Source organism: Anabrus simplex, chromosome 1 (assembly GCF_040414725.1).
Source record: "Anabrus simplex isolate iqAnaSimp1 chromosome 1, ASM4041472v1, whole genome shotgun sequence".
Classification (NCBI taxonomy): domain Eukaryota; kingdom Metazoa; phylum Arthropoda; class Insecta; order Orthoptera; family Tettigoniidae; genus Anabrus; species Anabrus simplex.
In genome coordinates, this window is record NC_090265.1 from 838,592,787 (window position 1) to 838,607,090 (window position 14,304).

General features: G+C 40.4%; 1 protein-coding gene across 1 annotated transcript in view; it reads left to right on the forward strand.

Moving 5' to 3' along the window:
- LOC136874067 (trigger factor) overlaps positions 1 to 12,988 on the forward strand; it is a 232,565-nt gene extending 219,577 nt beyond the window's left edge. The window contains exon 3 of the transcript XR_011018290.1: positions 12,978 to 12,988. The gene's annotated coding sequence lies outside the window, so the exon portion shown is untranslated. The remainder of the gene's footprint in view (positions 1 to 12,977) is intronic.
- The last annotated feature ends 1,316 nt before the right edge of the window (positions 12,989 to 14,304 follow it).

Consider the following 14,304-nt stretch of genomic DNA (forward strand, 5'->3'; position numbering starts at 1 on the left):
TTAGAAACTGATGCCTCCACGAGGCTGAACTATGATATAGCTGGAGCGCAGACTCCGCTGTAAGTGTAAAGGATAGGAGCAAATAGTGTTCTTGCAAATTTTGTAACTGTGTAAATTAGCTTTTGTAATTCTCTCAAGTTTTGTACCTGATTTTTGGATTAAAGTCATTGTTATTGTTGGAGGTGACGAGCTGATAATATGGTTGTTATTCATCCAGATTTTCTATTCATCAATTTTAAATTTTAGAAAAGGAAAAAATAAAATTTCAAAATTTGTTGTGTTAAGTTATGCTGTGGTTAATTCCTTGTCCTTCTGTGAGCAACGGAATCCCCGTAACACAACAAAGTAGTAGGTTTAAATATACCCCTTCAATGTTTAGTTGTAGGATATTGAAAGTGAGATCTAGATTTTCAGTGGAGTTCTGAAAAGAGCCATTTCTAGTTCTATGGTCGAAATATTGAAGGATAAATTCTGATACTTCTTAGAGGGAGGTCCGTTTACTGCCTGCCTGGGTGGGAAGAAGGGAGTAGCGGGTATGGTTGCCATGGAAACGAGGGCGTGCCCAATGCGGTTGCCATGGAGATAAGCCTGCTGGCCGGGTCGAGTTGCTTGGAGTTGCCAAACCTATCACTTTATAGCGATCTCAACGAATGAACAAGTGAGCCGGAAGCTAGAGGAAGGAGGAATGCAGGAAAGTGGCAACACCGTGCAATGACACGTGCAATGCTTCTCCCTCCACCCCTATCTGTCAGAATGCTTCTTTAAATATTACGGGTATAGTAATTTTTCTCATAATGAAGTATACTCTGATTGCTGGGATATCCATAAAGCAAAGATTTAGGCTAAGCAGCTAATGTAGTTGCTATCTTGCCTCCTCCCAGGGGTCACGTGTAGGGCAATTTAAAGTTATACCTACGGACATGCAGCAATGACAACGCCGATAGGCAAGAGATTGCCATTCGACAAATGGCTCACGTAAGTAGAACACTGCAAAGAACTAGTAGAGTGAAAATCTATATAGTGACTAGCAAATGTACCCGTGCTTCGCTACGGTATTCTACATTTTATACGGATTTCTCCGTAAATTATTGTAAAGGCAGTGACTAAGACTATATTAAATTGCACCTATAAACGGACTTCACCATCGGACGACTCATTCAGTGTTCTACATGGTTGGTCCTACGACATTTTCTCGTATCTCTATATTTATAGGTTAGATTCAGTTAGTCATTGAATGGGGTGAAATTTGGTACAGTTTTCACATACTACTTTATCTTTTGGATACTCATGTGATCCAGGAATCAAAAAATTTTGCGAATATATGGCCACTGGTCATGTCAATGTGCGTGCCCTATGTCATGATTGCATCTGTCCTATAAGTGTGCCAAACGATAACATACAACTGTAGAAAGTACAAAATTAACTTCAACTCGAGAAATGCAGTAGGTCTACAATTTAACGAATAAGGGATAGAGATACGACAAAATGTCATACTCCCAAAGTTGTAGATATCCCCAAATTGAAACGGGATCCTTTGTGATACGACTTACGGTTTAGTCACCAATTATTCCGAAAGGAAGGTCTGCACCGTCGTTAAAATAGCACTCATATTCCGATATTTTCCGGGGCCAAAAGTTATTCATTTGCATAGCCTGGAAGTTGTATTTCCTCAAAGAAAAGATCGCCCAGGTTTCGGGATTAACCCTCGCATACATACGGAGTGATTAAGGAAGAAAGTAATACAGTTGAGAAAGTTGAAATTAATAGAAAATAGAATTATAACTGAGGACAGTGGGATGAGTACTGAACCCTTTAGGTCCATATTGAGGGATACCTACCTTCCTTACCTATCAGCAAAGTTCATGAGATCTGTCTCTTGGGTCGTTTCGGGTTCTTCGTCACTTGCTGAGGTAAAGGTAGGGTTCATTAATTCTAATCTATCTACTGGAATGAAAGGTCTGTTTAAAAGATTCCTATTTATTCAGGAAAATTCTGAAGCATGTCAATGGTATCATAGAAGTCAATTGTGTCCACTGGACACCACAATCATTTTTACATAAACGTCAGAACACTGGTGTGAGACTTTAACGTAACTGCCTGATGGGCATTCTTACTAGAAACCATTGTCTCAATTATTAATCAGTTAAGAAAGGAAAGTCTGGAAATCCTTAAATTCGGCTTCCATGTGAGACCACATGTACCATCATAGTGATTCGTTATGGTCCAGCACTCGTAACACGAACTCTGGACTCTGAGTATAATTAAGGCCGTCCAATCGGTGTGTGCCACACAGTGGTTCTACGGCATGGACCCTTAATTGAATCGATGTGACCTGCGTCTATGTCATGGATCGACATCTAATCTTCTAAGTTACTTTGAAGTCATTGTGGATGATGACCGCAAGGAAATGATGCTACGATGGCATATGGCCCTAATCTAAGTCACTGAGGTTGATGACCCCCTGACCATCCAAGTTTCTAGGCTGAAGGCTAAACACAATTAAGTTACATCGGTTGATGACCAAAGTTCCACTTCACTATCCCCAGCACATTCACTGCTCAATCAATCAAAGATCAATAATTACAACAATAGCAATGCTCACAAACTTTGTGGCAGTAAAAATCCATTTCCTTCGGATATGTCCCCTTAATCGTTACTTTACATGTTAATATTCCCCAGAAAACAAACTAAAATTTCCAGAATGCATCTCCAAGTTATTCGCTAGATTAAAGTTATTTCAAATGCGGTTTCACTGAATTTAATAATTAAATAAATTTAAATGATTTAACGAAATATTAACGAACAACAAATTTTATCTCCGCGGACTCTGGTTTCTTCACAAATTTCTACGCAGCTGTGATGTGAGTTCAATATTGCGATGTTTATCTGGCTGGAAAAGAATTTTACATAATTCATGTCCAGCTATATATATCCTGTCTCGTGATATCACGCTTAAAAATCTAATCTAGTCCTAACCGTTATTAACACTTGGATATCCTAATAATCCACGTACAAACCAAACAACTCGTCATATAATTACGATGTCATACCTCGTCATTACCATTATGAATTTTGCACACCCTCACAGACAAACCGATCATCACGACCATCGCTCTATATTTTGGACAACCCTGAAATTGGGTTACTCTGTTCCTTATACTCAAAGTTCGTGATTTCAAATGTTCATTACATCCCCAATTACAGTATTTCACAATACTTAGGTCATTACCGGCTATGAATTTCAACTAAATCCAGCATTTTAACGTTTCCCCTGGCCGAGAATTACAGTACAATCTCAACTCCACTCTTTTCCCGTTACATCCCCGCTCAGCCGAGGCCTCTCACCCCCGGTTCGCTTGGCAGTTATATAAAACACCTGGTTGTTCCAGTTGACTGGCTTCTCAAAATGCTCACCTTTTAAACTCTGCCGACATAATTAAACAAATACGATATTCTAACCAACAAAATGCACAGATTATGCTTCAAGATGCCCACACTAATTATACGCGTCGCCAATTATTACCGCTATGGATTTCTATGAATTTCTTTCCATTCTCAACATTATGAAATATTCCTCGGGCTATCATGTCCCGGCTTGAAATGACAGACTCTAACCTGATTCGCACATCTCATCTCAACTCATATAAAACATTCCTCGGGCTTCCGGGTCCCGGCTTCAATGACAGGTCCAACCTGATTCACAAATCTCATATCAACAAACTAACCTCTGTTTCCCAGCTCCACAATTATCATCGACAAAGAACTGGAATAAAATCCTTACTAGAAATCCCGACGTCTAATATCGCACAATGCATTAATCATGAATAACTTCGCATAAATGATATCGTATTTAATAACTTGATTTTTACGAGAAATGACTGAAACATTCTACTAGATCTTTTATTGTCAGTCAGACACAGTTTAAAATGGGTATAGAAAAACGTTTCTCTCCGTGACCAAATTCATCACCCTAGGCTCTCACCCAACAGCGCGCTTCCACTCGATTGAAAATGAGTGACCATGGATTATTATTATTAACGTCAAATTGCAGACAGAAGAATTTTACGTCGAATGAACATCTTAATTTGACATCACAAAATATAGGCAGTACACTCACACGGATGACGATCTACATTGGACGTGATATCACTTCGGAACCCTATTCAATAACTTTTTACAACATTATACGGCCCTCGCAAGACTTCAAAATTTTATCCAAGTGGAAAATAAAACAAATGACTCTTTTAGTCGTACTCTCACATTTACAAAACTTAGTGGGGGTGACCACTGCGTCGTATATCCCCATTCAAATACAAGAAATCACGAGACAAGATATAAGAGGTAGTAAGATGGAAAGTCACCTACCTCATGTCACGCCAGTATTCGTCATAGGGCTCACCTGTGACCCTGGTATTTTATTTAGCCATTTTTACATTCATGGCTTCACAGTTCATTATTAATTTTCTTCAGGTTTCCTGGAATAAAGCATAAAAAAAAGAAAATACCCTTCACTTGTTTGTTGAGTGCACACGATGGACTATAGTTATTTACGCACACGAATTACTTAATCACATTAGAATTTATTCAGTACTTTGACCGTCCTATCTGGTACAATTATTTCACTCAAGAAAACTATCTCCTCATGGAGTCAAGACTTAGCCGCAATGGCTAAAATCTGCAGTTGAACTCAGTCTACTTTCGTTGGTTTGATTTCGCAGAGCAGCTCAACAATTTTTCGTCCGCTTTGTATCACAAATGCCGGAGAAGGGAGCCTTCGTCATGGCGTCCCTTCATATTTATAGCAGTTACCCCCTCTCTTCGGATCTCTCCCTTTGCCGCCAAGAAAATTTCTATAAATTTTCTTACTTACCTAAACTGCAATTTCAAGAGTTTTGAAAGTGACTACATGCTTGCTACATTTCTGGCGGTAGTGTTCACGGACATTTAAAATATTTACGGGTTCGATTTGTGAGATGATTGACCTCCTTTGATAGGCACTATATTTTTTGGACTTGGCGTGGTCACGCCATGTACACGCGCTTTGAAATAGTTCATAAAAATGACTTGAGATTCTTCCGCCGTCGACACGTGTGGTTGACATCACGTACCCCAGAGCGTGGGACCGAAGGTAATCACCCCCTCGTCACGTGTCAAATCCATGCTATCAAGAATCCAACTTTTAGTTTAATTGTTACATTATGCATAATGTTCTTAGGGCACAAAGGTCATGGGTTCAGTACAAATAAGTTATGTAAATTCCAAGTGAATGTATGGGAAAATCAAATGCCCCTCAATAAATTATGCTGGTATGAGTTATGGATATAAGAAAGCGGTAACAGAGGAGAAAATTAGGCGCAGGGATTCTTAGGTAAACAGATAAGATGATGACTAATGGTGTTATTACTTAAGCTATTCGAGGACGGTTATAACCTCCAACGGTATTCCGCCAATATCCCGCAGAATGGCCGATTGACCCCTCTCTTGCTTTCTATTCGAGGAACAACCACGAATTTACAAGAATTATGAGGAAAATGGCAATACGTTACTTCCCTGCTGGCATGCAGTCAGAGACGTTGCCATGGTAACCTGTACGTTTGTCAGTCTGTCGGTCACTCAATGCAGAACATGATACCCGCAGAAAATAGTAAATTTCTCCGTCATTTGAAGAGTAAGGTAAATTATGAACATAACGAAAGTTGTTTATAATGAAGATGCGTTTCACATAAGGTCCACATATATTACAGAAAATCAATAGTATAAGAGGAAATGGAGGAAAACCGTTCTGGTTTTCCTATAAAACCCCATCTATTCAAAGATTTTAAAATGATATGTATATCAAAACTGTCCACGGGATGAGTATAATCTAAATGTGAAGTTTGGTTGAGATCTATCCAGCCGTTTCGCCGTGATGGTGGAACAAACAGACAAACAGACAGACACGAAAAATAAAAACCACCGATTCGGTTTTGAGTTGACCTAAAACAGATAAAAATCTGAAGAAATGGAAAAACAAACGAAAATACAGACAGCGGGCCCCTTACAACTTTATTTATATAATTTGCATGGTATCATTCGAGAAAATTCAAGATGTTGACAGTTTGGGCAAAATTTAAAAAAACAAGAAATAACTCTTATCAGATTAATCTATGGACCCATTATATAGAATCCAATATGGAAGAACTTAGGGCAATAAAGTTAAGCCAGTATAACCGTAAAAACAACAAAAATGGATCGTAGATTACGGAAAAAACACTTGACACTATCGTCATGTACGTTGTATGTTGGGTATTCAGCCCGAGGGCTGGTTTGATCCTCCACAGCTCCGTCAAAAGCTGTCATAATAGCCTAGGTGTCACTGAAGAGGCGTACTAGGGAAATGAAAAGTGAGATAGTTTCCCGTTGCTTTCCTTGCCGTGCTAGAAATTTGCTATTACATATCAGTCTATCAAGCCCACTGAAATGCATGCACCAACCGATCCTATGAGCGATATTTTCACACCATTCATAACAGGGACCGGCTGCATAAGGAATGGTATTACTGGCTCCACTCATACCTCAGTCACTTTCATATTGTCAAAGCCAAGGATGAGACGGAGACAGGTCAATGAAAGTAACAAATTCATATTCTAGCTCATACCAGAAGACACGGTGCACTGTAAACACTACATATTGCCAGCAAAGGCATATTATTATATTATAAAACGAAAACACAGATAGTTTCTGGAAACCACAAACACAAATTATATCATGAATAAAGATATTAAAAAGCATTCATCTCCACTGTACATGATCTTCATGGCGTACTGAGCCACAATAAATGAAATCATAAGGGTTTGAATTCTACAAAACCGAACCTGTGTAGCTGGTCATTAATACAAAGAATAGAGGTATCCACTTATGAATCATGTTCAGAAAGGGAGTATGAACCTTTCGCTAAACTGAACCTTTGCTTGTCTCTGACCGCATTGCTATGAATCAGAGTTGGAACTCATATAACAAGAACTAAGCGGAGTTGCAAGAGGAATGAGAGAAGACAGCTGGCAAATGAACTAAAACTTAATTACGCTAAAAGTCTAACTACCAAGATGAGAGCAAGTGAGTCACTGACTAAGGTCACGGACGCTTGAGTAAGTGGTTCGGTAAAAATATCTCACATGATGTTGACTCTCGTTACGACTCTCATTATCTTCGTTCCGCTCAGCAAATCTAGGCAATCTAGTAATATACAGCGTTCTTATGTCAACAGTTGTGTTTCCCAATCGACGAGTTTCAGAGATTAGACATTTTATTTTATTTATTAGAAGTCATCCATGATACTGATGTCGGCCTCTTAACTATAGATGTTAAACACAATTATTATATAATTTAAGAAGTGCCGAAATAAAAGACACCTTTAAGCACAGAGTGCTATAAATAAATAAATAAATAAATAAATAAATAAATAAATAAAAGGAGAAGTAGAGAAATAAAAGGATATAGGAATAGAGAAGGAATAAAAGCAAGAATGAATAATATTATTTGTTTTTACGTTCCAGTAGCTACATATTTTATGGTTTTCGGACAAGCTGAGGTGCTAGAATTTGGCCCATAGGAGCTCTTTTTCGTGCCTGTAAATCTGCCGACACGAAGCTTACTTATTTGAACACCTTCAAATACCACCGGACTGAGCCAGAATCAAACCTGCCAAGTTGGGCTCAGAAGGCCAGCGTCTCAATGATCTGAACTACTCAGCCCGGCAAAAGAAGTAATGAGTTAAACTGAGTTGTGAAGGAGAGAGAAGGTAGACTAAGTGAATGAATGAAAGAGGAAAAAGAAGGAAGCAGGAAAAAGGAAGAAAGGAAGAAAGAAAGGAACAAAAAAGAAAGAAAAGAAGAAAGAAAGAAAGAAAGAAAGACAAAAAGAAGGAAGAGAAAGTTCGTCCTGTGCAGTGATAATTCGTGGTACACAAATGTGCTAGCCTTGTGTCGAAAGATTTGCCGGAAGAACGGGAAAATATTTGCGGTGATTCAACACTTTTGTAAACCGTGAAAGTTGTAGGACGTAAAATAATAACATATTATTATTATTATTATTATTATTATTATTATTATTATTATTATTATTATTATTATTATTATTATTCGACTTCATTCCTTTATTTCATTTTATTTACACTCATTTCACCCTCGTACTAGGCCTATATCATATTCCTTCATTTATTCCTCAGTTCTTTACCCTCCTTCTTATCGCTTCTTCATTCTACTCCATCCTTCCTTCCTCCTTTTCTTTCATCCTATATTTCTTCTTTCGTAGCTTCTTCGCTCTCTATCTTCCTTCTACTTTCCTCCCTTCATTTCTACTTTCCCTCTTTCATTGATGTTGTCCTCCCTTCCGTCCTTCTTTACGTCCTTTCCCTCCCCCTTCTTTTCTTCCTATTTTCTTTTCTACGTTCCCCCTTCCAACTCTACTTTACTCTTTCCTTCCTTCCATCCTACCTCCCTTCCTTCAATCCTTCCTTCCCGTTTTACGTCCTTCTTACTTCCTTCCATTCCCGCTCTTCCTGAGCATGTTTCTTGCGAGCCAGTGGGAAGCCAAGTCTCCTAGAGTTACATAATCCAATTAACGTATTAATGAAGTAATGGCAGAAAGCAGTTAGTAACCGGAGACGTAAAGTACTACGACGCCTGTGGGAGTTGTCGAAAAAGCGAGTTAAGCGTTCAATTTGCGATAATTTAGAGAACAATGAAGACACGCTAGGCTAGCTCCGCCCCGTCTCCTCTCTGTCTTCAAGACAACACAGTATCTTATGTGTGGTCGAGGCAATCACAATCTTCCCTTCACTCTGAGTTTCATGTCAGCCGGTTGATAATGGAATCAGTGGGAGAAACAATTAAATTTCCTTCACGAAGGCCGCTCCTCCTTTCGTTGAGCTCACAAGATAATAGTACCTAGTTCAATTGATTAAATGATTGATTTTCCTTTCTTACTTCAATTCACTCTTCGTCTTATTTCAAATAGAATGACACGAGTTCAAAACTCGCTATTTACTGTCGCTCAGAGCTCTTGGTTTGTAGATTCAACTCTATCCATCGTTTTCTCCAAATCATCGTCCGGCTCCATGGCTAAAAGGTTAGCGTGCTGGCCTTTGGTCACAGGGGTCCCGGGTTCGATTCCCGGCAAGGCGGGGAATTTTAACCATAATTGGTTAGTTCCGCTGGCACGGGGGCTGGCTGTATTTGTCGTCTCCATAGTCATTTCATCCTCATAACGAAGCACGGGTCGCCTACGGGCGTCAATTTAAAAGACTTGCACCTGGCAAGCCGAACTTGTCCTCGAACACTCCCGGCACTAAAAGTCATACGCCATTTCAGTTCCAAATCATCGACTTAAAATCAACGTCTTAATTTTATCCGCGGTACAAATAGGCAATTAATGCCTTTCTCCTACCAATACGACTGCTGCCCAATCAGATCGCTTGTGGATACCGGAGAGCTACGTAATTAAAGAAACGACGCGCTCGACCATGTTGCTTTGTTTCTACGACCGTTCCGCTACTTCTCATATCAGTTAGCCTCACGAGGCTGAGTGAGCATAGTTTAAGTTCTCACTTCAGAATCAAAACCCCTGCGCTGACCGGGATTCGATTCTGGGGCCACCAGGTACAATGTATGCATGTAAACCCTATGTCGTAGGTCTAACATATTCTTTTTTAATAATAATAATAATAATAATAATAATAATAATAATAATAATAATAATAATAATAATAATAATAATACATCACTTAAGAGGCATACTAGGGAAATAAGGAGTGATGTCGTTTGCCGTTGCTTTCCTCAATAATAATAATAATAATAATAATAATAATAATAATAATAATAATAATAATAATAATAATAATAATAATAATTGTTACCGAGTTTTGGTGGTAGGTAGAGGTGAAAGAAGGTGCGGGCGTGAATGAGTCTCAAACTACGGAATCAAAGTTAATGTAAAATTTAACAAGGTTATATTTTCTTTTTAAAAACAAAGAAATAACAAGTATGGCAAGTACAAAGTAGCAAATCAAAGGGGAGTCACAATATTCACATAATTTGGGCTTCGAGCCCCGAAAACACAATGCTTGGGCAATCAGCCCAGTTTTACCTCCAAAACACAAGTTTCAACAGAGGGGCAGAAAACCCCATTCATACCTCGGAGCCCTTGCTCCAAATTACACCGATAAGCCTCCACGAGGCATACCACAATTGATTTTTAAAAGAGCCACACGCTCTCAAATTTAAGCCTTCTCCCAGGCCACACCAAACTCAACCTTCAAGTTGTCCTCAACGGACCTAAACACAGGGGTAAAATACCCAATCTACTGAGGTCTAGGAAATAAAAAAAGGGTTAATTAAATGACCTCTAAGGTAACAATTTGAGAGGAGGCGAACTTGCACTCCTAATACACTTTGTCTTTAAGACCTATTTTGGCTCTTAGGCCACTGATGCAACGGCTAATCCCATACTACAGAGGTGACTTAAAAAAGAAATATTTACATTACATTACGGAAGAATTGATTGAGAAAATAAGTTCACCTCAAGACAATGTGAGTGGGAGCTCGAGAGGGTTAGCACTCTCTATCCCAGTATGTCGCTTTACAAGAGAATAGAAGAAAAGAGAAGTTACATTTTAGGAAAAGGTTACATAGGGGAACGCTTAGAACCCGCCCCGAAAGTTAAACTGCTGAGCTAGCAAAGAAAGAATTTATTAATCGGCCATTACCTTATTGTTGACCGCTGCCGAGGAAAGAGGCGCTTCCCGCCTCCTGCTATGTACTTAATACACTGAAAGATGGAACAGAAGTGGCCCGGAGACCCTAAAATCAGCAGTTTAAATACTCTCGCAGAAATTTCTAGGCGTTAGGGGAAAGAAAACACCCTCCCACAAAGATTTTATTGGGTAGGACCCCGCAACAGATTCAAGTTGGGGAAAGATACACCAGATTGGTCAGAAATTAATTGAAAAAATTCGTGATTGGATACATTCAAAACAAGGGGAAGAAAGGGGTAAATATTGCCAACTTAAACAATGACAGAAAGAAATTTAACAAAGAACAAACTCCTGAAATTAAATTTTCTCCAACAAAATAGTTCTTTGACTCCGCACTAGGGTGCACTATTGTTGATCTTCAGTAGTGTCCTCTAGAAGAGAAAGTTCACACTTCTTAATACAAGCAAGACAAAAGTACGTCGAAAATGACACAGTTCACAAACTCAAAAATTTCCAGGTAGTGACATCTTCTGAGAAATTTGGAAATTAAGACCGTAGATAAAGTTCAGACTTCCTCCAGAAGAGGAGTTTCAACTGGCGCAACTTTTAAATAAACGGTGTGGAGGTGTACCGCCCGGTACAGACCTCCCCCCCAAAAGTTCCTCCACGGGGTAACACAGAAGAACATAAACTTCTGTTTGAAAATAAGTTCCAAGTTTTGATGTTGATATTAAGATAACTTGCAGCAGTATTTGAGAAATTTCTTAATTCGGTTCCAAAATTTTGTTGTCGGAGGTGAAGTGAAGTCTTTAGGTTTATAGAAGTTGAATATCTGAAGATAAGCTTTTACTACTTAAAAGTGAAGGAAAAATTTGCAATGTCCATCAGATATTGCTGTTGAATTCCCAAATGTAGTTATCTCTTATAGTAACTGTCCATGTAGTTGATGTTGATGAAGTTGGATGGCCGGACCGGCCGTTGCAGCTTGCGTCCAAAAGGAGGCCGCTCGGACCCCTTAAGTACCCTGAGATACCGCTCGCCCGCACTATGAGGGGAGCAGAGTGTTGAAACACGCCGCGCCCGCGGTGAACATATACAGGCTGCGGGCCAGTAGCAGGTCGTGCGCCGCACATCAGCCTTGGCCGGGAGGAGAGCTCCGGCTCGCCGTGCACATGTCGTCCTCGCTGGAGAGGAGGGGGCCCATCCCCCTCCCCAGTTGCTGCACGGCGCTGCGCGGCTGCGGGGGCACTGAAACATTAAAGCTAGGCGGCAGAATTGTGTTGGACCATCGTCTTTTTGAAGGCACAGGCATTATGGAGAGGTTGAGGGGCCAGCGGCGTGTAGATATCCATGGCATTTAATCTTATGAAGCCACAGTGTAAGGTGGAGCAGGAGACGGGAGCGTGGTAATGGCCGTGGCAAGAACAGGATGGCAGTTTAACGGATCGGGGGAGGTTTACAAGAAATTCTTACATATAAAACAAAATATTATAGAAGGAGCAGAATGCCTTAAGCGTGGAACTCAAAAAAAAAATATAACCATCATATTCCTATCAATTATATGAAGCAAATTGACAGAAAATTTACACCGGTTTCACCTGTGACAGGTGAACCCTAAATATCCTCTCGGTGGCTGGATTGCTTACTAACAATGTAACCGGTGTGAGAAAATCGAGAATGATGCATGGCCCATGAAATCTGGGGGCAAGCTTGCCCGCGGGAACAAAATTTTTGACCATAACCTGGTCACCTACCTTCAAAGGGGTGGGTCTCCGTCCACGATCATACCTTTCCCTAACCTTTTCATGAGACACTTTAAGATTGGCTTTAGCCTTCTTCCAAAGATCTTTAATGTTATCCGGATCTATTGTCTCGGGTAGAATGTCATTCAGAGACCAGAGGTTAGAGAGCGGCGAGTTGGGAACAAACTTGAACATCAAAGAAGCTGGAGTAAACTTGTGAGATTCATGAACCGCCGAATTCAAAGCAAAAGCTATCCAATGCAGGGACGTGTCCCACCTGGAATGATCTTCATGATGATAGGCAATAAGTGCTGACCTGAGATTACGGTTAACCCTTTCAGCCAGAGATGGTTGAGGGTAATAAGCAGAAGTAGTTACATGAGAGATTGATAAGTCAAAACAGAATTTACGAAATAAATTAGATGTAAAAGCCTTAGCATTATCAGATACAATATATCGAGACGGACCAAAAGAAGCAAAAATAGAATTTAAGCAGGTAATGGTAGACTGAGCGGTAGCCAGCTTAGTCGGAAATAACCAAGAAAATCTGGTAAAACCATCTACGCACACAAAGATGAACTTGTTAGCATTACCCTTTGACTGGGGGAAGGGTCCTACATAATCGATATACAGACGTTCCATGGGGCGCGACGCTTGATGCGAAGACAAAAGGCCTACCTTGGTGGACATGGTGGGTTTACTGAGCAAACAAGATTTACAAGCTTTTACAAGTTCCCGGATTTCACCGTCCTTACCTTTCCAGATGAACATTTCACGAATCTTCTCACGAGTTTTAAAGATACCCAGATGCCCTCCTAATGGGGTCTCATGATAATACTTGAAGATCATAGGTACAAGAACCGCTGGAACAACAACTTTCATCATCTTATCATGCCTCGAAGGGCAACATAGAACTCCATTCCTCAGAACATAAGGGACAACATGTTCCCCAGAAGAAAGGGTTTCCATTATCGGAGCCAGCGTCGGATCTTCACGTTGGTATTTCTCGATATCCCTAAACAGCATGGGAACATCTGTTAGGATGGCATTAACTTCAGATAGCATGGACTCGGGAGGTGATGGACTGTCGACCTGTTCATGCTTCTCAACGTCGTCTGAAAACATACGGCTGAGTCCATCAGCGACAACATTTTCGGTGCCTCTGATATGTCTAACATCAAACTGGAAGGCGGAAATACGAATAGCCCAGCGGGCTATACGACCAGTACGACGCGGCCTACCTAAGACCCAGCTTAATGCTTGATTATCTGTCTCCAGGTCGAATTTGACGTGTTCCAGATAGAGACGGAACTTTTCTAAGGCGAATAAGACTGCCAAACCTTCGAGCTCATAGATGGAATACTTGGCTTCTTGAGCCGACAAGGTCCTAGAGGCATAGGCGATAGGTCGCCTCCCTAGTTCAGTCTCTTGAAGAAGGACTGCAGCTACTGCTGACGACGACGCGTCGGTTTGGACGATGAATTTCTTCGAGAAATCAGGCATAGCAAGGACAGGGGCATTACAAAGCGCTAATTTAAGATCTTCAAAAGCGGCTTGTTGAGAAGGTCCCCACTCGAATTTGATGCCTTTCCTACGAAGAAGGTTTAAGGGCGCCGCTCTATTAGCAAAGTTAGGAATGAACTTTCTGAAGAAATTCACCATACCAATGAACCTGGCGATACCTTTAATGTCCTTGGGAGGTTTAAAATCACGGATGGCCTGTGTTCTAGAATGATCGACTGCTACACCATCGGGTGACACAATATGCCCTAGGAATGACATAGAGGGCTTAGCAAAGACAACCTTGGACAACTTAACAGTTAACCCAGC